This window comes from Balaenoptera musculus, chromosome 16 (genome assembly GCF_009873245.2).
Source record: "Balaenoptera musculus isolate JJ_BM4_2016_0621 chromosome 16, mBalMus1.pri.v3, whole genome shotgun sequence".
NCBI lineage: Eukaryota > Metazoa > Chordata > Mammalia > Artiodactyla > Balaenopteridae > Balaenoptera > Balaenoptera musculus.
In genome coordinates this window covers 64,555,152-64,578,479 of record NC_045800.1, presented here as the reverse complement: position 1 = coordinate 64,578,479, position 23,328 = coordinate 64,555,152, and the positions used below count along the sequence as shown (strand labels likewise).

The window sequence follows — 23,328 nt, the reverse complement described above, 5'->3', positions numbered from 1 at the left end:
GGGGGCCGCATCTCCACCTCTTGTGTGAATGCCCTTCAGTGGGCTCTCTCCTGCCTGCACTCAGAAATCATGGTGCAGGCATGTTCTGAGCAGGTGGAGGCTTGTTGCCTGGGTGGCCAGATGCAGAGCCCGACGGGCCCCTGAGAGAGGCCAAGGGCTACCTTGGCCTAGTGTGCATCCTAATTGGAGGCTTGCTGAGGAGGGTGGGCCCTGCCTCCTCCCCACTTCCCCCCCCCCGCCCTGCCTGCTGCGTGACGGAACCCCCCAGACTGGGCCACCTTGGGGACAGATTTCAAGGGAGGTTTCTGCTAATCTCTAGGGCTAATCCTCGGAGCCCCGTGTCTCCGTGTCAGGTTGGATGTGCGGCCTGGCTGCCTCGTGAGCCACAGCGGGGTTCACACTAGGCCTCCACTGCCTCCATGGGGCTGGAAATAGCTCCCACCCACCGTGGGGTTGTTTGACTCCTTGGTTGGGGCCACCTGGTGAGGAGCTGCTGGGCTCCGACTGTCTGTTCCTACTCCATCTCCAGGACGCGCGGCCTCCTGGGCCCTTCCTTCCACAAGTTCCAAGCCCTTTGCTCTGCACGCTCTACCCCTCCCCGCCCTCCAGCTAGCCTGCCAGAGGGGACCACAGTTCCATATCCCCAGAAGAGACACTGCGCCTGAGAGGGAGCTACATGATTTGCTGCCTCCAGGGCTCTTCCTGGGCCTTTTGGCAGAGGCAGGGACTTGGGCTCCCTGACTGGGGACTCTGGCTCTGTGAGTTGAGGAAAAACCCTGGTGTGGTGGTCAGAGCCTCTGCCCAAGGACACCTGACCTTGAGGGCAGAGAAGGCCCCCTCAACCCTGGCCGGCTGGGCCCTGGAGGAAGCTTGCAGGCCCTACTCTGCTTTGTGGGTCCATGACCTTGGACAGCTCACTTAGTCTCTAGGGCCTCGTTCCTCATCTCTAAGGAGGGGTGATGGTCCCTCTGGGTCCCTCCTGCCGCCCGGAGCCTCAGGGATCACGCTTAGTGCAGTGGGTGAGGGAGATGGACAGAGGGCGTGGGGAGGACTCCTCCAGCTCTTGCACCTCCCCCTCGGATGCTCCGCCTTGGACCACAGCTCCTGTGCTGTGGGCTCAGCCAGAGCAGCCACCATGTCCCAAGCTCCTAGGACCCCCAGCTGGGGTGGTGCTGGGCTTCTAAGACCAGTGTCACCATCCACCCACCTTTTCCTGTTGGAGAAGAAATGCAGCTGCTGCTCTCGCTCCTGGAAGCTGAGGGGCTTGTTGCAGGTCTCAAGTGTCAGGACAGGAGGAATTTGCCAAGTGTGCTGTGTGCCTGACACTATGCTAAGCACTTGGTGTCATTTAATTGTCACTAGAACTTTATGACCTAGGTACAATCACTGTCATCCTCCTTTCACTGCTGAGCACACTGTAGAGCATTTATAACTCGCCCCCAGGACTCCCGCACCCCTCCCACGCCCCAGGTGAGCAGGGGGTGGAGCTAGGATGCAGACTGAGGCCACGCCCACATGCTCGACCACTCCTCTGTTCACCTTTGGTATATGTCAGCATCACCTCCAGACTTGTTTCAGATGCAGATTCCCAGGCCTCACCATAGACTTTCTCAGAAGCACTCAGGGATGTGGTCCAGAGCCTGCCTCTTACAAAGCCCTCCAGGTGATTCTGATGGAGGGTTGTGAGTGAGGGGTAGTTCAGCTCCTGACTGTGCAGAGGGTGCCTGTGGCCCAGAGAGAGGAGAGAGACAGGGTGGGAGCAGGCCTCACTACCTGCTGGGACCCATTGTGACCACTAGATCAGCTCTGTGAGGGCGGAGGGCACAGGGTGGGTGCGAGGATGCTGGCTGTAGCTGCCTGGCTGGGTGGCCTCCGTAGCTTCCCAGCTCTGGGCCAGAGCCATTGAATAGGGTGCAGCCCTCTTCCCTGCTTTCCTGAATGCATGACGTTTCATTGCAAAATGGCAAGGGGAGAAATCCAGTTACCTCATGTAGGGTCCCTGAAGGATGGTACAGGTGAGGGTGAGGGAGACAGAGGGCTTTACCCCCAAAACTAGATGGAGAGAGAAGCCTGCAACCTGTCTAGCAGGGCACGACAGCGGGAGAAGCAGAGCTTACCCCTCCTTGTGCTGCTGCCTGGGACCCCAAAGAGCGAGAAAGTTCAGGAAGCAGATGGAGTGCTTCAGTGGAATCGCAGAGGGCGTGTGTGTGTGTGTGTGTGTGTGTGTGTGTGTGTGTGTCTCTGTAATCCTTTGGTTAGGGGGTGGAGGGAGAGCTGAAACCATTTGGCTTTAGGGACCCAGAGCTTGGGAGGAGGAAGATAAAGCTGTCCAAATGAGGCTGAGCCTTTAGGATAACTACCTAAAGTGCAGGCTGCCAACGGCTGGAGGGGGGAGGGCTGGTCTGCATTCACTGGGCCACCAGCTTTTAGTCCCTCCGGTGTTGGGCCCTACAGGAGGCTGGATGCCTGGGTTCAAACTCCAGCTCCGCCTCCAGTTAACCAGTGACCTTGGGCAAGGTCCACATTCTCCCTGCCTCTCTGTGTCCTCATCTGCACCTCCCAGGGATGGGAGGATCAGTATATTAATTCATGGGAAGCACTTAGCAGTTTCTGGTGCAAGGTTAGCACTTGATAATACCATATTCACAGAGCAATGGCATTAGGGTTTATGTCATAGTTTTCTTTAGAGCAACATACAATTTACTTAAGATATTTCGAAAAGGAAGACTCATGTTGCTATTGCAAATTGAAGACCAATGTTACTTGCCATTCCTAGTAGATATTAGTACAAGTAAATTCAGTGTAGAGAAAATAACATGATTCCATTTTCACCCTTTAGCTAGCTGCCGCTGTCAACCAAGCCTCTAAGCCTGATGCCTTTTTTCTTTGTTAAAAAGGCAGTTTATCAGGATTTAGAAAGGTGTTAAAGGCCTACTAGCATCTCACTGAGACATTCCCCTTGACGGATTCAGAAGACTGAAGAGAAATGAAAAAGGAATGGCTTTCTCACTGAATGATTCAGTGCTGTGTTTGTGAATTGCTTACAGTCACCTTGTGCACCCCAGATCATTTCATGTGAAAGCATCCTACCATGTGAAAGCATCCTACAACTGTGGGAAACACTGTATGATCTTGGGCAAACTATTTTTAAAATTTAGTCTTTGAAACAGAATTCATTTGCATGGTTCAAAGATCAAGCGATGTACAAATGCATATGGACAAAGTCTCCCTCCCTCCCCGTCCCATCCATCCATCCATCCATGCATCTCCCCCTCCAACCGTAAAACTACTGTTCTTAGCGTCTTTTAAATCCTTCCAGAACTTATTTACGCAATTATGTGCAAACACAAATATACTAATTTTGTCTTCTTTTTTAATATAAATAATGGAAAATTAGACACGTTTTCTGCCCTCTCTTTTTTACGTAACAGTATCCTGGACACATTTCATATTAGTGCATAGAAAGCTGCCTCATTCTGTAGAGTTTTGGTATTGGGGTGAGTTGCTGACCCTCTTTTGCCCTCAACGGAATCATCTGTACCACAGGGGTTTGACCCAGTTGACCCCCAAGGGCCTTGCAGCACTGACCTTGAACCACTCCATGGGGCTCTTTCTCTGAAATGAGGGGGCCCTGACAGAAATGTCCCCCTTCTTCAGGGCTGGAGGAGGAAGCTCCCTGGATGGTTTAAACTTGGTCCTAAGTCTGCAGTCTGTTCAGCAGACATTCAGGAAGAGTGTCCTGTGTCCCAGGAGAGGGTGAGGCAGGAATAGCCTAGGAAGTCACACCCAGTTCATTTTCTCTGTTCCCTTTGCAGTCGGATGGGGTGCCTTTCCTGTCTTCCCCTGGCTTTGTCTGGCTCAGCTCAGCAAGGAGGAGGGGAGGAGGCGCGGTGGCCTCACCTGAAACCTGTCCTCCTGAGTCAGGCTGCACCCTAAGGTGAGCCTGGCGGGCCTCTCCACCACCTCTAACAGACAGGTGTGACCCTCCCCTGACCTCCTTCCATTCTGGAAAAACAAAGGGGCAAGGGTGGATTTCCTTGAAGGCCCCTCTCAGCTCTAAAACTCGACAATACCTGCCAGAGGGCCTTGCCCATAGTAGGTGCTTGATGGACTTTGCTGCTGACATGGCCTGGCATTGCCACTGTCACTGTCCCTGTGCCCCCACCCCCTTCCCACCACACTTTTGATGAAGATCTAGATGAAGGAGATGGAGGGAAGCCGTGAAGAATGACACAGCCTCAGGCTTTCTTTAGCTCTGACTGAATGAAGTCCTGTTCTCCTTGTGCAGGAAGACCCTGGAGACCCCAGCAATCCTGGTGTGTTGGCCTGAAGAGCTGTGAATGTTGTACCATGGCGCCACCTGGTGGAATGTCTCTGCAGGAGCATGACCTCCATCCCTCCATCAAATCATCCTTCCTCCTGCCCCAGGTGAGTGCTCCACTCAGCCAGCCCAGGCTTACGATTGCCTTGCATTTTGGTAATAGCAGAACTCCGGTTTCTGGTGGAGAGTACATGCGATAACACTGGAATTAATTTACTATGGTCTCGTCCTGGGGTAAGACCCTTGTCTCATTTCATCCTCCCACAAAGAAAACTAGACGTCGTTCCCTTTTTCACAGATGGCGACTCTGAGTCTTGGAGAGGTTAAAGCAACTCACACGTGGTTGCACAGAGGCGGCAGATCTGGGCTGGGACCCCTAGGGGAGGGGAGAGGAGGGGAGGGAGGGGGGAGGGTGCAGGGTGGCTGAGGCCCCCAGGAAGAGACTCTGTCACCAAGGGCCTTGGGCCTGTTTTGAAGAAGAGCCCCTGGTACTTGAGCCTCCAGGGAAGGAGATGGAATGGGAAGTCTCACACTGGGTGATTTTCTAGTCCAGGCTTGCTGTCATTGCGGAGGTGGCCCCAGCGGGAGAGACTCGCTTGTTCTCTAAGGCTGGGCTCTCTCTAGATTGGGTCTGGGGGGAGCTGTGTCTAGTGCAGCCCGCCCAGTGCAGTGCCCACCAGCACTTTCACACTCACCTGTCTTCACTCAGCCCAGTTTCCTTTGATAAATGTGATTTTGTGATCTGGTGTCATTCAGGACACAGTGTCCCTTGTCTAGTGCTTGTCTTTTTCATAGGAGGCAAGGAGTAAGGGAGTCAGATCTCCCACTTGCTAGTTGTGTGCCTCAGCTTCCTCATCTGTGAAATGGGGAGAAGGTGTCATTTAGGGCTGTTGTGAGGTCCAGATGGTAGACGTATATAGTACCTGGTGTGTAGCAGCGTGCCGTGGTGATGGTTTGTACTGGATCCCTTCCTGCAGTGCTCATTGGTGAAAATTGGCTGTCCTTAGCCAACAGTGTTCAAAATGTAATTTGCTCTTGAAATTCCAGGAGAAAAAAAACTGAGAACATTTCCAATATGGCACTTACCAGTATACTGCAGCTAGGAAGTTTGCCTCTGAGGCACTGGCCTGGGCTAGAGCCCGCTGCAGCCTAGGGGAGGTGTTTTCTTTTGCAACTTTGAGCTCACCTAATCCTGAGAAACCATCTTCTTCTGATGAAGTGACTAAAATCCAGATGCTTTCAGCAAGGGAAGGGACAAGACAACCACAGATGCCTGAGACAGAGTGTTCCCTTCCCTGTGACAGGGATTCTCAACCCCTGCCGCACAATAGATTCACCTGGGTGGGCAGCTTTAAAACTTGCGGTGTGGGGTCCAGCCCTAGAAGCCGGGCTGGCCTGGCCAGACTTCCTCCTGGCAGAAGCCTCTCTCGCCATGGGGAGTGGGGTCCGTGGTGCCTGTCCTTTCACACACTACTTGGTTCTTTTTTGTGCTCCCAGCCCCTGATGAAGGCTGGGCCCTAATCAGAGCTTAGGGATCATTGACTGAATTGCATGAGAAGGCACAAGCGACCAGCCGAACTGAAAGGAGAAGGGCGACCCAAGGGCAGAGCTCACCCTTCCTGCCTTGGCTGGGTTGATCCTGTGACTTCCAGTGGATCGGGAAAAAAAATATCACCTGTGCACTTGGCCTTGATTCTCAAGTTATAAATACAGGCAGTCCCCCCTTGTCCACCCCCAGCACAAGTGGTTGAAAAAGAGGGAGGGAGGAAATAGAGAAGGAGGGCAGGAGGGAGGGAAGAAGGAAGGAAGGAAAGAACCTGGGTCAACAGTGTAAGTGCAGCCCTGAGTCAGGGCTCCTGGGGCTTGCTGTGCTGTCTGCCTGTGTCCCTGTGTCTCTCTAAATGAAGCAGTAACCCTCCCGTGGAGACCACCAGATGAGGACCCCCCCTAGTACCCTGGCCCCTTCGCTGCCCCTGCCTCAGGAGCTGGAGGGTCCCCTCTAAGGCTGTAGTCTCCATGCACCCCTATCCTTCTGCTGCACTGCTCCCTGGGGTGGGGTCCTTAAACCAGGCCCAGCCCTGGGGTGTGGAGGGTGCAGCGACTCTGACGTCAGCATACGCAGATGTCATGAAAATGATGCATTGTGGCCTCACAGCTCAGGAAGGGAATTGCCCTGGGGATGCTTGCTACCTTGTTTTCTCTGCTCCATTCCCCGGGTAGTTCGGCTCTTGCCCTTTGCTCCCAAACCCTTAAGGATACAGGACCTGCTCTATGTGGCCTCTAACTCCCAGTGCCCTAGTTATATGGGGTTGGAGACTCAAATGCCTTCAGGAGCCCGGCAGGTGGCTGAGAGAACCATGTGAAACAGCTGGGGACCAGGCCATAGGGAGGGGTGGGGTCTGTGGAGAACTGGGCAGAGCGCATTTGCCTAAAGGCCTTCATGTGGCTGCACAGCACTGTGCAGGGTAGAGCTAATGCTGCTGCCGGCAGGCCAGTCACAGGGCTCTTCACTGTGTAGTCTCTAGAGCCTGTGTCACAGCTCCCTCTTCCCCAGTTGCCGTGTGGCCTTGGGAAATCAAGCCCCTTTCCCCAGCCTTAGTTTTCTCTCTATAAATAGAGGTAATAATACCCCCTATTAGAGTTGATGTGCTGACAAAAGTGAAGTGATATATTCCTTAAATACTGCATAAAATACTCTTGATACAGCACCTGTATTCCCTTTCTCTGCATGTGACAAATTACCAAACACTTAGCACTTAAGCGACATGTTTATCACTTCAGTTTCTGAGCATGGCTTAGCCAGGTCTTCTGCAAGGCTGCAAACAGGAACCCCAGGACTGGGTTCTCATCTAGAGGCTCGACTGGGAACGGTATGCTTTCAAGCTCTTCGGGGTGTTTATTGGCAGACCGCACTTTCTTGCAGCTGTAGGACTTGTGGCAGCTCTTTCTTCAAAGCCAGCAATGGAGAGAGACTCTTGAGCAAGTCCACCAGCAAGACCGAGTCTTACATAACGTAATACAATCATGGGAGAGACATCCGGTCACCTTTGCCGCACTCTGTTGGTTAGAAGCAAGTCCCAGGGTCCACCTACACTCAAGGGGAGGGGATCTCAGAAGAACATGAACATCAGGAGGCCAGATCACGTGGCCACCTGAAAGTCCATCCACCACAGCATCCGAAAGATTGTTGGACATTATTGCAATTGATTGGGTGCCACAATATGCCAGGCAGTGGCACGGGGGTCGGGGGGGGGGGGTGAGTTCATACATATCATTCCATATATTTTTACTGTTTTATGAGTAAACGGAAACTCAGAGAGGCCAGGCAAGTTACCTAAACTCATCCAGCTAGTAAACGACACAGCAGGATTTAAACCCAGGTCTCTGCTGTCTTCCCTAGACATTACATTCAAGGTCAGGGTCAACTTCAAGCCATCCCTGAGGAGCCCTGTAACACCCCAAAAGTTTTTGTTGTGGAGGTCAGTTCTTTCCCTGGGTTCAAGTCCTTCAGCTCTTGTTCTGCTAGGTCCTGTCCTTGGCTGCTGAATTTCTCTGTACCGCCTTCCTTTTGCTCTGTCCTCAGACACTGCTTGAAATGGTTTGGGTTTCTTGCCCCAGATTCACATCCAACTTCAATTTATCTGTCCATGATTTTTGTCTCTTGTTAACTCCTTCCCACTCAACGAAACTCTACAATCACTCTCCTATGAGGAAAGGCCTGGGCTGGAGACTCCCTCTGCCCCCAACATTCTTACAGTCTAATGAAGAGGCAGCCTGTCCATTACTAATCCCAGTCCAGTGGTTCAGAGCTTTTTGAGGATAAGGATAATTAAAAACTAAAACAATACTGTTCTTAAAGATTAAAATCATTTTCTCTCAAGAAAATGAATAAAAACATCAGAATTAGACAATACAGAGAGGGTTTGGACACCTTCACAAAGTCATCAGGCATGTAGGTCCCTCTTATCCAGCAGCCCTGCCTCATGGTCCAATATGGTTGCTAAGCTCCAGCCATCATGTCCTCATTCCAGTCAGCATGAAGGAGGGAGAGGCAAAGATTAATCATTCCTAACCACCCAGATCAGGTCATCTCTCCAGTCATATGCTCCCTTGGCACTTTTGCTTCCCTTTCAGAATGGAGAGTAATTTATTCTTTGTGTCATTATTTGTTTGATGACCGTCTACCACTCTCCCTTGCCTCTCACCAGACTAGGAACTCCATGAAGTCTAGCATCATATCTGTCTCCTCTGTTGCTCTAGCCCTGTTGTCCAGCACAATGCCTGGCACACAGTAGGTGCTCCACGAATAGTTATTAATAGGAGGAACACTTTATACATGTTGTTAATATTATGATGAGTCAGAGTTGGCCTGGTCCAAATCCAGAGTTTCTGAATTGAGTCTGTAATGATGAGTGCTGCTATGGGCCAGGCCCTGTGCTAAGGGCTTCACATGCATTATCTCATTTTAATCCTCACCAGAACTCTGGAAGGTAGATACTGCTGTTATCTACAATTGGCAAATGGGAAAATGGCACCAGGTCATGGAACTACTAAATGTGAAAGCTGTGATTTGGACTTGGCTCTCCTGACGCAAAGCCTCTACTCACTCACTTCCTGCCTTTCTGGGCTAGCAGTGTGCCCACCATTGCCTCCAGACCTCCCCCACTGCAGCCCTGGCTCTCTTGGTTGCAGCAGACAGCTCAGCAGGCATTGATGCAATCACAGGGGCTCAGGAAGCCTTATGCATTTGGCACCGTGTCCCAAAGTGGCATCTCTCCTACAGATGTGGTAGGCACCAACATTGATCGGGAGAATGCTGGTTCCCCAGCTTTCCTTCCCCTCTAACAGTTTTCTAGGAGCCTTTGTGGACCCGGGAGCTTTCTCAGACTACAGAGGAGGGGTAGGTGGGATTGCAGGGCCTGGGACATGTCTTGTAGTGGGTGCTGTGTGTTATGGTGCTTAAGCTTTTGCCTCCCTCTCAGCGGGGCCCACTTGGTAAAGGGAGGGTGACGGGGAAACTCTGGTGCCTTCCAGGCTGCCCTTGAACCACGTGGGGCTTACAGAGCCCCCAGCCCAAGGAACAGTACATTGGGGGAGGGGTTCTGGTATCTCCCCTCAGACTCAAAGAAATATTCCAGATAGGAGCTAAATTCTGGCTTGAGTCAAGGAATCAGACTATCCAAGCCATAAGGAGTGCCCTTCTAGAGCTTCATTGCACAGATGGGACATGGGAGCCCAGAGAGGAAATTGACTTGCCAAGATCAGTCACCGAATGTGACTGTGGCTCATTTGACTGAAGAGTTCATCTGGCCCACAGGCCGTCCGAGGGGGCTTGGAGGAAGGTACCAGTTTGACCCCTGGCTTGAAGAGGTTGCTGAGGCTCAGTGGTGGAGGCCACACTAGGACCGGCCAATTCTAGTCACTGCTGTCTTGCTCCCAGTGGTCACCAGCAGGTGGTGCTAGGCACACAGTGGCCACTTAACTCCCAGAAAAAGGGAACCACAGACCCGTGTCTGGGAGTAATTAGGGCAAGAGGCTGGCTTTGGGGCCCACTTCCAATCACCTTCCCTCTGGAACCCCTGTGCTTGGGCACCCTGGGGGAGGAGGGACCGGAGGCCCCAAGTGGGGTTCCTCTGGTTCCAGACCCTTTGGGGGTTGTTCGGTGGTCAGTGAGCAGGCACCCAGGGTATGCTTCATTTACGCATTTTGAATAATGATGGAGTAAAAACAATGAGGACAAGTGGGTGCCTCGGCTCCAACTGACGTGAGGTTCAGCCTGGGCTTCAGCTCAGGCCCCTTCCCCTCAACTCACTTGTACATGCCCATACTGAGTGCACAGGGCACTTCCTCCTTTTCTGGGCAAAGCCCAGAGAACTCAGGATCCCCCTGAGAGGCTGTCTGGTTCCTAGAACCTTCCTCTCCTCCCTCCTTCCTTCTATCACCTTCTCTCTCCTTCTCTCCATCTTCTCTCCCCTCTTGCCTCTCTTTCCTGCCCCTCGTCTCTCTCCCCTCTTTTCTCCCTCTCTCCTCCATCCTGTTCCTCTGAGGGACCCTGCAAGTCTAGCCCCTGCCCCCAGCACCTTATCTGCAAACGCAAACAGGGACCAATACCAGTGGGTTTCTAGGATGTGGTTTCCATGGCAACAGTGCATCTCCTGCCTCTGTGGTTCTCAGCCCTGGGCAGGTTGCTGTGGAGACTCACCTCATTGAAGAGTGATTTGTGGAACTGTTTTTCTTAGCTTCATCTCCTTCCTTCTCTCCAGAAATTCTGCCAACCCAAATGGCCTTTTTCCCACTGATGGCAGACCTGGAAGACTTCTCCAGTGGGCTTCCCCACCCAGGTCCACAAAGGCCTGGAAGGCATTTTGTTTACTCAGGGTTCCCCTGGTTACCTTCTCCCGTTCTAATGGGGAGAGTAAGACACGGCTAGAGGCTGGGGTGAGGGGTCTCCACAGAGAAACAGGGCAAAGCAGACCCGGTTCCCACCTTTCCTGCCCACAGTGCCCTTCAGGACCCTGGCCCCATTGCTTGCAGCGAACAATGTCAGCCCGAGAGCTTCCATTCATCAGCCGTGTTCCCCAAGAGTCCTCAGCTTTGGCGAGAAGGCGAGAGGCACCAAGAGGGGTGTGGTGGGGAAAAGAGGGATGTGAACACAGGGAAAAAGAGGTGGATTAAGAGAGGGAAGAAGAGTATTAGGATAGGGGGAAAAGTGAGGCGAGGAGACAGGGATCTTAAGGGGAGAGGAAGAGGGTGAAGGTGAGAGTTCAAGTCACCACAGAAAGCCAACCCATGAATCTGTAGCAGGAGAATTTCTCTGGTGTTAATGTTCCTTGTAAATCACTCCACATCCCCAGACCCCAAGCAGGCCTCTTTCTCTGCCAAGGAGAGAATGTGTTTGTCGACATAAAAACACATTAGGCGCATTGTGCCCCCTCCCTCCCCCAACTTGAAAGCCATTACAATAATTAATGAAGGCAGGAGATTAATTAAAGAGTCCTTTTCCCCCATTCTCTCCAAATAGATCAGTTGGGGGGTGGGGAATATGTGCTACACTGCAGACAGGAGAAGGGGGGCCTAGAGGAGGGGGTGTGCAGAGAGGTGTTTACAGACACAGCTGTAGACAAAGGACATACTGGAGGGGGCAGAGGGGCTGGGGGCGGGGTGGAGGAGAGCTTGCTCTGCTTCCAGGAACCTGTGATCTGCTTCCCCTCCTGGTTTACAAGGCATGAGGGGTTCTGTCACCATGGAAACAGGTCTGTGGGACACGAAGGAGTATCAGTCCTCCACTCCTGGAGGCTCCTGGCTTGTCCTCTGGATGTGTGATGGCCAGACCTCCCTTAGTCCAGGTGAGTGCAGGCAGGAGCCCTTCCTGTGGTGTGAGGTGAGGGCTGGTGGCCAGCTCTGGTCCCCCTCCCTAAAACCAACTCACTGCACGGCACATGTACTGGTGGTGCAGCCTGAAAGTTCTGTAATCAGGTGTACTTCACTGCAGATGTGACAAGCCAGTTTTAGCTCAGCCTGAGAATCGTTACAGTCTTTTAGGTAACTTTTCTCATTTTGCCAGATTTTGAGGTCTTAATGATTCCTTCCTTCCTTCCCTCTTTTCCTCCATCCTTCCTCCTTCCTTCCTTTCCTCCCTCTCTCCATCCCTCAGTCTTTCTTTCTCTCTCATTTCTTTGGCCAGTCTATTTTCTAGCCTAATTTCATATTTCTAGGAAATATTCATACACAGATGGTCCCCAACTTACAATGGTTCAACTTAACGATTTTTCAACTTCACAATGGTGCAAAAGCGATAAGACATTTAGTCGAAACTGAACTTTGAATCTTGAATTTTGATCTCTTCCCGGGTTAGCGATATATGTGATGCTGGGCAGCAGCGCTACAGCTCCATGAGCCGTGCCGTCACGGGGACAAGCAGCCGACGCTCTTACAACCATTCTGTACCCACGCAGCCAGCCATTCTGCTTTTCACTTTCGGTAGAGTATTCAGTAAATTACACGAGAGAGTCAACACTTTAAAATAGGCTTTGTATTAGATGATTCTGCCCAACTGTAGGCTACTGTAAGTGTTCTGAGCATGTTTAAGGTGGGCTAGCTAAGCTATTGTATGATGTTCGGCAGGTTAGGTGTATTAAATCCGTTTTCCACTTACAATGGGTTTATCTGGACGTAACTTCATTGTGTAAATCGAGGAAGATCTGTAATGTCATGTGTTTCTTGTGTGACAAAAATGGTTTAACCCATTCCATCTTGTGTGTCTGTCTTGCTTCCTTTTGAGCCTTCCAGAATTTTCTGATTTTTTTCAAAACAAAACACACACAAGGGACACATAGTTTTCGACAGCAGGAGCCCGCTATGTCCCTCTTTGCCTGGCAAAGCAGTAAAGCTATCCTTCTCTAAAACAAAATAAAACAAAACAAAAAAATCTCCCCAAAAAACGAAACAAAAGAAAACAGAAAACCAACCCCCACACACAAAAAACACACTGTTTTTGTGTTTTCATGTTTTGTGTGATATTTTTCATATCCTTAATAAACAGTAAAAAAGGTGTGATACTCTGTGGATGATTCCCCATAACCTCCCCAGGTATCGTTTCCTCCTTTCTCTTGTTTTATTTTAGGCTTTGTGTATCTCTGAGCATTGCTTGGACTTAGCAGGCAGTTAGCTGTTGGGAGGGGGTAACTCAGCTGGCAGAGAGCAGAGGAAGGAGCTCATCAGCACCTTGGTGCTTGGCATTCTGACACTACACAGTGTACCGCAGCACGCTGTTTACTCTCCTTGTCATTGTGGATAGTGGCCTAGTGGGTACTAGACTTTGGGGACACACAGTAGACAAGACAGATGTGGTCCCTGCCCTCTGGGACATGACATCTGCTGGGAGAGACAGACACCAATCAATAAACACACAAAAATATAGCTACAAATTATGAAAAATACTCAACAGGGAAAAAGCAGGGTTCTGCGAGAGAGAATAGCAAGGCCCTATTGTAGGTTGGGGGTCAGGAGGAAGTGACATTTATACTGTGACAAAGTCCACCGGACAAAGTGAAGGGTGAAGGGTGAAGGTTTCTAGCAGAGGTGGTGCCACCAGAAGCTGATGAGGCTTCAAACCCAGGGCGCCCCTGTGCACCAGAGCCTTCCCAGGCCCAGCAGGGGTCCTTGCAATGTGTCCCCATGGTCACAGGTATTTGTAATAATTGCATAAATAAAATAATTTAACTGCTATCTGTTAAGGCCACTGAGTTCTCCCTTCGCTTTGCCTGACACTTGCAGGGGCCTGTCAGGGCATCACTGGGGTCTGGCTCAAGGGACACGGAGTTGGGGGGAATCTGTTTGGGTTTAAGGAGACGTGTCACCATGGCTGCGGCATTCATGGCTGTGGCCGTCCTGGGGTGGGAATGGCTCCTGTGCATTCTTGCCGCCCCCTGTGCCTGGCACAGAGGTGCCTCCTGGGGTGATGTGAGGGGCCCCAGAGCAGGTGGAGGGGAGGGAAATGAGCTTTGAACTGTGCAAAGGCAGAAGCTGGTCTGGAATAGCGTTTTGGATTTTGTGATGTTTGTGGAATTTGTCAGCTTTTTAAAACTTGTGATTTGTTTTGATTTTCTCATTCTAAATAAGTTTTCACTTTTGTACCTATTTATTGTTTTTGGATTTCTGCATTCTTTTCTTTAAGGAACCTCTGCCCTCCAGCTGTAGATCTGGGATCTGCCCCCATCTGTCTCCTCCTCTGAGGCCAGAGGAGCTTAATGGGTGCTCGAGGGGATGTCCCCCAGGCCAGAGCCGCTGGGTGCATCCTGTGCTGTGTGTTCAATGCTTAAAGCTCTGTGGACTTGCCTTTCCAGGCTTCTCGTGTCTCCCTCCACCCCTACCCTCAGACCACAATGCACGGCCTTCTGCACTTGTTCTCTTTTAAAGTAGCTGTGCTATCAAACACTGTTTATACATTGTTTATACGTCAAACAACGTTTATACTGTATGTGATATATTAGGTAGACAGGGCAGAATAAAAATACATATATAATGTTTATACATAATACATAAAATTATGGAATGTCTAAAAGGAATGTGTATACACTAGGAAGGAGGGAAGGGAACCCACAGAGGTTTAAAAAGGGCTTGTGTGTGTGTTTCATGATTATGTTTTATGAGAGTGTGTGTTTGTGTGTGTTGGGAGTTGGCAACCCATGAGGATAAACACAAAGTGAACCAAGGAATTTTCCAAAGAAAAATGCAAGGCCCGACAGGCCCTGGCTGTGTGGGTTTCTGAAGGTGGTAGGGATGGGGTGTGCTTGGGCTGGGGGCGCTGAGGTGGAAGCCTGACCCCACTAGCCCCCGCTCCATCTGCTGGGCTCCCGCAGACCCAGCACTTGCTTGCTTCCCCCCATCTTGGTGTTCACACCGCGGTGCCCCTCCCTGTCTATACTTTCCAAGCAACAAAACGAAGATGTGTTGACTATTAGGTGGAGACTTCAGCTTCCTTGAGGAAGAGCAGGAGTGTTGTTCGGGGCTGCACGCTGCTCAGTTCCTAACAGTTTCTTGTGCTCTGACCCAGTTTCCACCAACCAGCCCCAGAGGGGCAGGTTTACACAGCTGGTTTACACGAGGGAGGTCTGGGAAGTGGCTCTTCACAAGCTCCAGGTCCCCTTGGACGTGTGACCGAGTGTCCTCGCTTGTATTTTGAGGCCTTGCTTGGTGGGCTGGCAGAGGCTGGGAGCTGGACTCTGGTCCTTTCCGCCCTCCTGGGCCTTGGGACAGGCCTGGCAAGGCTGGTGGGATGGGGGCGAAGGTGCCGCTCTCCCATCACAACTGGAACCCCAGGGATTAGACAAAGAACGTACCTAAGGAGACAGGGCAGTTTGGCCATCCAGCCTGGCTCCCATCTGGAGATCTGGAATCCTCCTGGGAGCAGCATGGGATGAGCTCATGTGCTGGGGTGTTTCCTCCAAAGCAGGAAGAACTCTTTGATCCACCTGGCTGGTTTTCCTGAGGCCATTTTTAGCCCCCAATCCAGGCCTGTGATGTGCAGAACTCTGAGCTGTCGGGCTTCCTGTGACCGTCCCACCGCCTCTGGTGCATGGATGTGGTGACTGCACCAGTGAGTGGGCACATTTATGTCCATCCGCCACCCCAAGGGGGGAACAGGCACCTGGAGGACCCGTGTACCACCCCCTCCCGTCTCTGCCTGAGCAGGAAGCACAGGCGGCATGGCACATACAAACCTGCTTCCTGGAATTACGGGCGCCATTCTTCCGGATGCAAGAGATCACATTAAGAAATCATGCAAGGAAAAGACTACACACACTTATTTTTAAACAAACAGGAAGTTGTTATGGCCTCTTTGGACAGAGGGACATCCATTTCATGAGAGTTTTACTCTGGGCAGCTTTTTCACTGAACAAATGTAAACTGAGTACCTGTTGAGTATGCAGCCCTGAGTGAGGGCCTGAAACAGGCCACAGTGGTGGATATGATGTGGTGCCTGCTTTCAGCAAGTTCACGGTCTCATGTGGCAGACAGATGGGTAAACATCTACTTTACAGTCTAGTGTGATAAGTGTATAGATAAAGCAGGAAACAGGTTCTTGGGAGCTCAGCATCGGGGTGACCAGAGTTAGGGAAGGTGTAGTGGGATTTCGATGGTTGCCTCTACCTGCCCTTCTGCTTTCCTGGCAGGACCCTGTCTTTAAATGGGCATCCACTGCTCCTGTGCAGAGAACCTTTATGAGGTTCTCTGGACACAGTGGACTCCATTGTAGCTTCAGGAAGAATGAGACCCTGTTGGGCGTAAGCCAGTCCATGTTCCGTCCCCTGCCACAGTGATTTGTTGGTGGGTGGACATGGGGTCCATCCAAGTGAGTCTCAGGATTTTACTTGGATTGCTGAGGCAGAGTTGCTTGCTTACTCTCTCTCTCTCTCTGGATATGAGAGAGAAGTCTGTGGTTTGGGGGAGATTCTGGAAACTACCTTGAGACTACAAAGGAAGTCGGCCTTAGGATAAAGATAGCATCATGAATGGCAGAGAGGCAAAGAAAGAAACTAGGTCCTTGGTGACATTTTTGAGCCACTGGGTCAAACCAATCCTGAGTTCCACTCTATTTCTGAACTTGCCACCTTATGTGAACAATGCATTCCCTTTTTGTTTAATCCATTTGAGAAAGCTTTCAGTGTTGTTACTTCCAACACAAAGTCCTAAATGATGGAGGCTCTTGCTCCCTGAAGAAGGTGACACTGGAGATGGATCTTGAAGCATGTGCTCCAGGACACACTCCGTAGCATTATTTTCTGGAGCCCTCTGACTTGAGTCCTCATCCAGCAAATATGTGCTGAGCAGCAACGGTGCCAGAGCCTCAGCAGTGTGCTGGGACAGTCAGATGAACGAGGTGTGGTCCCCCGGAGAAGCTCTTGCCTTAGAGAGGATGCAGGTGGGCACGTCTGCCGTGCTGCAATAGAGGGGTGCGTGGAGGGCTCTGTGCCCCCAGAGAGGAGGGGCGGCCCCTTTTGGGCGGTCAGCGAGACTGCGCGGCGCGAATGTTGGTTGTCATGATGGCCTGAGCAGCTTTGACTCCCCTCCCGCTGACTTCTCTCTGAGAGCTGTGCCTCCTGCACTGCCGGCTCACTCCTGGCCATTCAGGTGGGACCAGCCTGGTCAACCAGAGCATTCCTTCCCTCTGCCCATGACGCTCATTCAAGAGTTGGCTTCTGACCCCAAGCAAGATGAACGAAGGTGTCATACGGGCCTTTGCTGGAGTCTTGGGGATGCTGAGATGATAGGATGTTAGTTGAGGCTTGGGATCATGTCAGGGTTGCTTCCCAATCAGAAGAATTCTGGTCTTAGTGGGCTGGCTTTAAAATATGTCCAGGGAAGTCCCTGGCGATCTAGTGGTTAGCACTCCACGCTTCCACTGCAGGGGGCATGGGGTCAGTCCCTGGTTGGGGAACTAAGATCCTGCATGCTGCGTGGCCAAAAAAAAAAAAAAAAGTCCATCTTCTTCAGTCCTCAAACTGTTGACTCTCAGAGCAAGGAGGGACCTCAAAGAAGGCCCCTCAGGTCCAATCTTCTAATGTTACTGACTAGAGAACAGAGGCCCAGAGGGTTGCCTGGCTTCCTTCCGTCCCCCTGCTGTGCAGTGGCAGAGCTGGATGGAACGCTGGTGTCCTGCCTGCCCCTGCCCTCTATCCACTGTACCCAGGGTCTCCCCTTGTCCCTGTCCAGCTTCTCAGCTTCAGCAGGAATGAAACTGGCCCAGTGTCTAAACATTCAGGCATTAAGGCACAAGGAATCCTACTCTCTGAGGGGAGAGGGCTCTGCCTGCTGGAACTGTGGAAACTGCAGCCTGGAATCTAGCCTCCCAGGGCCCTGGACCCTGGGGATCACTTCCCACAAGAGGGTGGGTGTTGGGAAAGAAAACACCTAGAAGGGGGCCGAGCTTAGCCCACCACCTGGCTCTGAGCGTGTGGGGTTCTTGGGCTGAGCTCAAGGTTACAGCCGTGCAGCCTGCCCCAGGCTCAGGAGAGCTGTAGATACACATCCATCGCCAGGAGGTGGGATGGAACAGAATAGCTCCAGAAGCCTCCCCTCCCAGCTGCCCTGGGGACCGGGACCAGGTCACCTCAGCCCAGGCTGCTCCCTGCTCCAGCTTCTCTCTCCAGGGCTGGTCAGAGGGATGGAGTGGTTGGGGTCTCTCGTGTTGGCACCGTTCAGAGAAAGACACAAACTTAGAGCTCACGTGGCCCCCAGCATATACCCAGAAGGAGCTAGAGAAAGTCCAAGCAAAGACCAGTGAACAAGAAGTGGAGAGGCAGAGCTCAGCGGCCAGCTTTCCTTTCAGAGAATGACCTCTGGGGGCACGGTTTCTGTTCCAAGGACCGGCTACATGATTTGCAGAGCCCAGTGCAAAATACAAATGCTGAGCCCTCTTTTCAAAAATTACTCAGAATTTCAAGATGGCAGCTGCAGAGCATTAAACCCAGCGTGCGCTGGGCCTGGTGTGACTGCGGTTGCACATCCCTGAGCATCTCAGTGTTGGAAAGAGCTTGGTCTGTTAGACTGTTCCTGAGCTGGCCCAGGGAAGTGCCCAGGAGCAGTCTTTGGAGCCAGCAGGGGTGGGGTCCTGGGATCTTGGCAAGTCATTTAACCCCTCCAGACTTTGGTTCCCTCATCTGTAAAAGGGGGATAATAATGGGCCATTGTGGAGATTAAACAAGCTAATGCATAAATTGCTTAGAGCAGGTTACACAAGGGTTTGCTGTTGTTATTGACACGCATGCTCTTCTAGGGTGAAAATTTGTCTCCAGCTTCCCAGCTCACATCAGATCCTCCCCAGCTGCCGCATCCAGGCTCTGGCTTCTCAGTGACACAAAGAGGACTGCCGTGTTTGGAAGCCGGGAGGGGTTCCCGGGACCCACTCCACCCAGCTTCCTCTCACCTCTTCCCCAGGAGCAGGCCAGGGTGAGCCAGCACTGATGGAGCCAAACCCACTCCGGTCAGGAGCACATAGCTGTAGTTGCTGGGAACTCAGCCTCATAAATCTGCTGGTCCGACCACTGAGCCATTTTCCCTGGAGTGCCGAGCTGGGGAAGGCTGCCAAGGTTGTCAGAGGGAGGGTCAGAGGGTAAACATGTAGGCCGATACCACCCTAGCTGAGGGAGGAGTGGGTGCTGGGAGTGGAGGGAAAGAATGGAGGGTGCTTCCCCCGCCCCCGTGGTAGGAAGGGGCAGTGCCACGGAGAGCTGTGGGGAAGCGAAGGAGGGGGGAATGGCGACTCACTAGGTGGTATCCACAGCCTGCTCTGGGCCAACCTGCTTGGTGGGGAGGTGGAGTGCTCAACCCACTTGGGTCACCCAAGCCCTGGATTTTTGGCCTGGTCCTGCCCCTGGCTGACCCCGAGCTGGTCTCTCAGGGATCCCTTGGGGCTCCTTTACCATCTGTCAAGTGGGATTAAGACTCCGTAGTTCAACAGAGATTCTCTGAGGATTGAGAATATGAGAGTGAGAGCAAGAGAGAAAGACAGAAGGAGAGAGAGAAAGAATGAGAGAGACAGAGATAGAGAGACAGAGGGAGAGCAAGAGAGTTAGAGAGACAGAAGCAGAGAGAGTCAGGGGAGCAGAGAGAGAGAGAGAAAGGGAGAGAACACAGAAGCGCGAGGAGCCAGTGCACGGACATGTGTACCCTTGGAGGGGCTTTTATGCCCCCTTGCTGCACACTTGCTCCAGGAGAGGGGAGCTCTGGGTCTCGAGCCCCGAAGTAGAGGTGCATCCCCCTTTCACCTCCAGGCCTGGTCACTCAGGCCAGCAAGCCTTGTTCTTGGCAGGTTGGGTCCCTAGAAGTGAGGCAGTGAGTAGGTCTCCCAGCATTAGGGCTCTGAGCCGGACTCATCTGCCAGTTTGCCCTTTGAGCCTCCTGTGGTGCCTACAAGGTGTCGGGCCAGGATGGCCAGGGCGAGCTGCTTCTTAAGGACTTGAGTGTCCCACTGGGTGTATTTCTCAGCCATCTTCCGGGCGATGGCCCCCTGCTGACCCTTCCTTCTGGGCCCCCAGACTCAGGCACCTTGAGGACGAATAGCAAACCAGCCGGATTCCAGAAGGCACAGGTCCAGTGTATGACCTTGGAGTGTTTGCTTTTTTAAACTTAGAAAATATACAATTTTAATTTTCATCACGAAAACAATTGTGTTCTTACAACTTCCAGGCGGCCCCTGACTCGGCCAGTCCTCATTTAGGCTGCCTCTCAAGAGGGAAAACTGCAAAATACAATAACTGAGAAAACAATGGGCCGGGGTTATATTTAACGCGGGGCCAGGCTCAGGGGCCCGCGTGCCACAGCACTGAGCGCTCACCTTCCTGTCCCCCGTCTGGGCTCCTCGCTCTCCCAGCCACCCCCACCTCGCTGTCTCCAGCTGTCTGCACCCTGAAGCCATTACTGATGGAAAGTCCGCCAGGCCCGTCCCAGGATGGGAACAAGCCCCTTCCTCCCCGCCGCCCTCCGCAGACCCTCCGTGTGATCCCACGAACCTTGACTGAGGTCACACTCCTGAGTCAGAGATATCCCTGAGTGGGACTGGCGCCTCTGGGGGTGGAGTTGTCTGAAAGAAAATCGTCCTGGCCTTTATCTGCTGCCTTCAGACCTCAGAAACACTTCATCCCCGATGCCCCCAGCCCACAGAGGACCGTCACTGCCCTTGTCCTGCTTAAACCTCGTAATCATCTAAGGCAGGCCCATTTTACAGATGAAAAAACTGAGGTGTGCAGAAGTTAAGTGGGTTCATCTCAGAGTTCCCGTGATGCTAGGAGAGTCTGCATCACAGGCAGTGGGCTGCTAAGGCCTCTTCCGGTTGTGAGGTCTGACGAGCATGATGTCCAGATGCTGGGGGGAGCCTTCAATTGTGGGCATCTCAAGAGCAGATGGTACCTGTAGGAGGGCCATGGAGTGGGCATTCAGAAAAGGGCCAGGGCCGTGGGGACAGGAGAGGGGAGGCCTCAGGCGGGAAGCTCCGTCACTTCCTCAGAGAAGACTTTCCAGACACCCAGTGAGGTCAGATCCCCTTGCCCCCGTCTCCTGCAGCACCCCAACCTTTCCTTCATTCAACTTTATACTTATTCCTGCCATTATTATTTTTTTACTCTGTCTCTTCTGAGATATTACGAGCTCCTTGAGGAAAGGGCTCATCCTCGTGGGCACACCATGAATAATTCTACCCCTCTTCCTCTTGGAGGACAAAGGGCTGCTCGAAATCCAGACACACTGTGAATGGGCGTTCATTGATCCATCAGGCTGGCCTTTGCCAACCTTCAGGCTGTGGGGGACGGGTAATAGGAGACATGGAATTCAGTCCTTTCACGGACAGGGCTGGCTGCCTGCTTGCACCCTTTGCAGATCTTGTTCGGACTCTAAATTTCCCAGGATCTTCTGCAATCTCTGGTTTCAGTTGCTCCTCCGTGGAGTTTTCCTGACAAAGGTCTCCTTTTGGCTTCATCAGCATTTTGACTATTCCTTGAGGGTGGGAGGTGGGAGGTGGTGGTGGGCGAGGTGAGGGTCGGTGGTGGAGGCAGTGATGGGGAGGTAAACGGGTGTGGCTGCATCTGCGGTGGTCAGCTGAGGAGGGACTCATCGGGAGGTCTGCCAGGTCACGCGAAGCTCTACCAGTGGATCTCAGTCAGCTGGCGGGACCTCCTAGTGTGCGCGTCTACCTGAAGACGAGGTGGGTTGAACGCCCAGCTTATGTCCTGCTCCCATGTGTTGTGTACCCCATAGTGGGGAACCAAACCAGCAGGGATAAAAAGCCACACTGATGTTCAAAGGCTGGTAAGGAAAGAGAATAATGATGAGGATTGTAGATCCACTTACGTCCCAGGGAGAGGTCATCGAAGGAGAGAATGGGAAGAGGAGTGTACTTGACAGCATTCAGCCAGAGACCCACGACTGCCCAGCTTTGGGGTCAGGTTCCAGCTTGTGGGGCCTTTTAGCCTCGGTCCAGCACATCACAGTACCTTCTCAGAAGGGGTCTCAGAGAACAGTCTGCAAACAAGTGAGAACCCGGAGAACCCCCCAAACCCTTAAATTCATGTGGGCCGAAAAACGAATTTTAAAGTGGCTCAGCTGAACGTGCCCTGGGCTTACTCCAGCCGCAAATACTAGACAGATAGTCCGAAGCACTCAACATGCTCGAATCTCGGCCAACTCTGCCCTCCCTGGTTACTCGTAACTCCGAGGAACCGGCAGCAGCCGTCAGTTTTGACTAATGGCATCTGGGCCACAAGAAACCCTATTCCGTTCAGCTGGCGCAGACTCCCCGGAGCCCCTGTCCTTTGCCCGGCTCCTCACAGCTTCTCTAACCTGGATCTAATAGAAGTGCCTTGTATTTATAGCACACTTACCTCAGGGTGCTTTACAGGCATAATCTAATTGAGGGGAAAAAAGGGGTGGGGTTGCAGGGAGAAGGGACCATCTTTTTAACTGGGAGAGATGCTGGGCAGGGGAGTTAGAGACCCCGGAAAGCCCGTGCCAGGTGGCCTGCTGAGAACCATGCAACCACAGCATCCAGTGACAATCTTTACCGGGCACCTCCTGGGTGCCCAGCCTGCCTTAGAGCTTAGAGGAGTTCAGAGGCATGGGGCATGGCCTCTGCTCCCAAGTTGCCCTTGACCTGGTACAGAAGAAAAGGGTGCACCCGTGGACCATAGGGTGAACAGGGTTTGGCTAAAGATCCACGCGTGGGGTCCTGCCTGCTCTCTCCAAGGATCCATCCTGTACAGACCTTGACTGACCTTCCTCAGTGCTGCCTGCTTCCCTCTGGCTTGGGCTAAAGAGCCAGCTCTTTACTGGCATTGAAGCCACTTGATTCCCACCTACCTTTCCAGCCTCTAAAATGGGCTGTGTTCCTGTCTCTCATCATCAGCCACTGTTTTTAGGCCCCTGGCCTATGTCGGATGCCCTGACATGTGTGGTCATGGGACTCCTTGGTGTAGGTGAGGGGCTGCCACTTGCTTAAGGCCAGCTGGGAGGTGAGAGAGCTGGATTCAAACCCAGCTCTTTTCATAACAACCTAAAAGAAAGCCAGCCATCCCACAAGGATGGGCAGAGGCGGGCTCTAGGAGGAGTTCTTACACCTTTGGAGGTGTCTGGGCTGGAAAGCGTATCCTGGGCAGAAGGAAGAGCATGTGCAAAGACTCCACGCCAGGCCAGAGCTGTTCCTTCACCAGGCAGAAGGGAGGCCAGGGTGGCAAGGGCAGGGAGTGCCAGGGCCGGGAGAATGAACTGGGGCCTAGAGAAGGGACGGCCCCGGAGTGGATAGGGCAGGCCGTGTAGAGAAAGCTGGGTCGTGTCCCAGTACACCCAGTGCCCTTGTGTTCCGAGGTGGCATGGGGGCCTGGGTCCTTATTACCTGCTTCCCAGTCCTTCTGTGAACCTGTTCTGGCTGTGCCAGCCCCCCACGTCACCCCTGTCCCATGCCTAGCACAACTCCCCGCACAGACGGGTCGACTGTGAGTGAGTTTAGAATGACTGGA

At 52.5% G+C, this 23,328-nt stretch overlaps 1 protein-coding gene across 2 annotated transcripts in view; it reads left to right on the top strand.

The window, feature by feature from the left end:
- The first annotated feature begins 4,316 nt into the window (after window positions 1–4,316).
- COL13A1 (collagen type XIII alpha 1 chain) overlaps window positions 4,317–23,328 on the top strand; it is a 279,468-nt gene continuing 260,456 nt past the window's right edge. Inside the window, exon 1 of one of the 2 annotated variants that reach the window (XR_005016755.1) lies at window positions 4,317–4,428. The gene's annotated coding sequence lies outside the window, so the exon portion shown is untranslated. The remainder of the gene's footprint in view (window positions 4,429–23,328) is intronic. The other variant, XR_005016754.1, reaches the window with a different exon arrangement.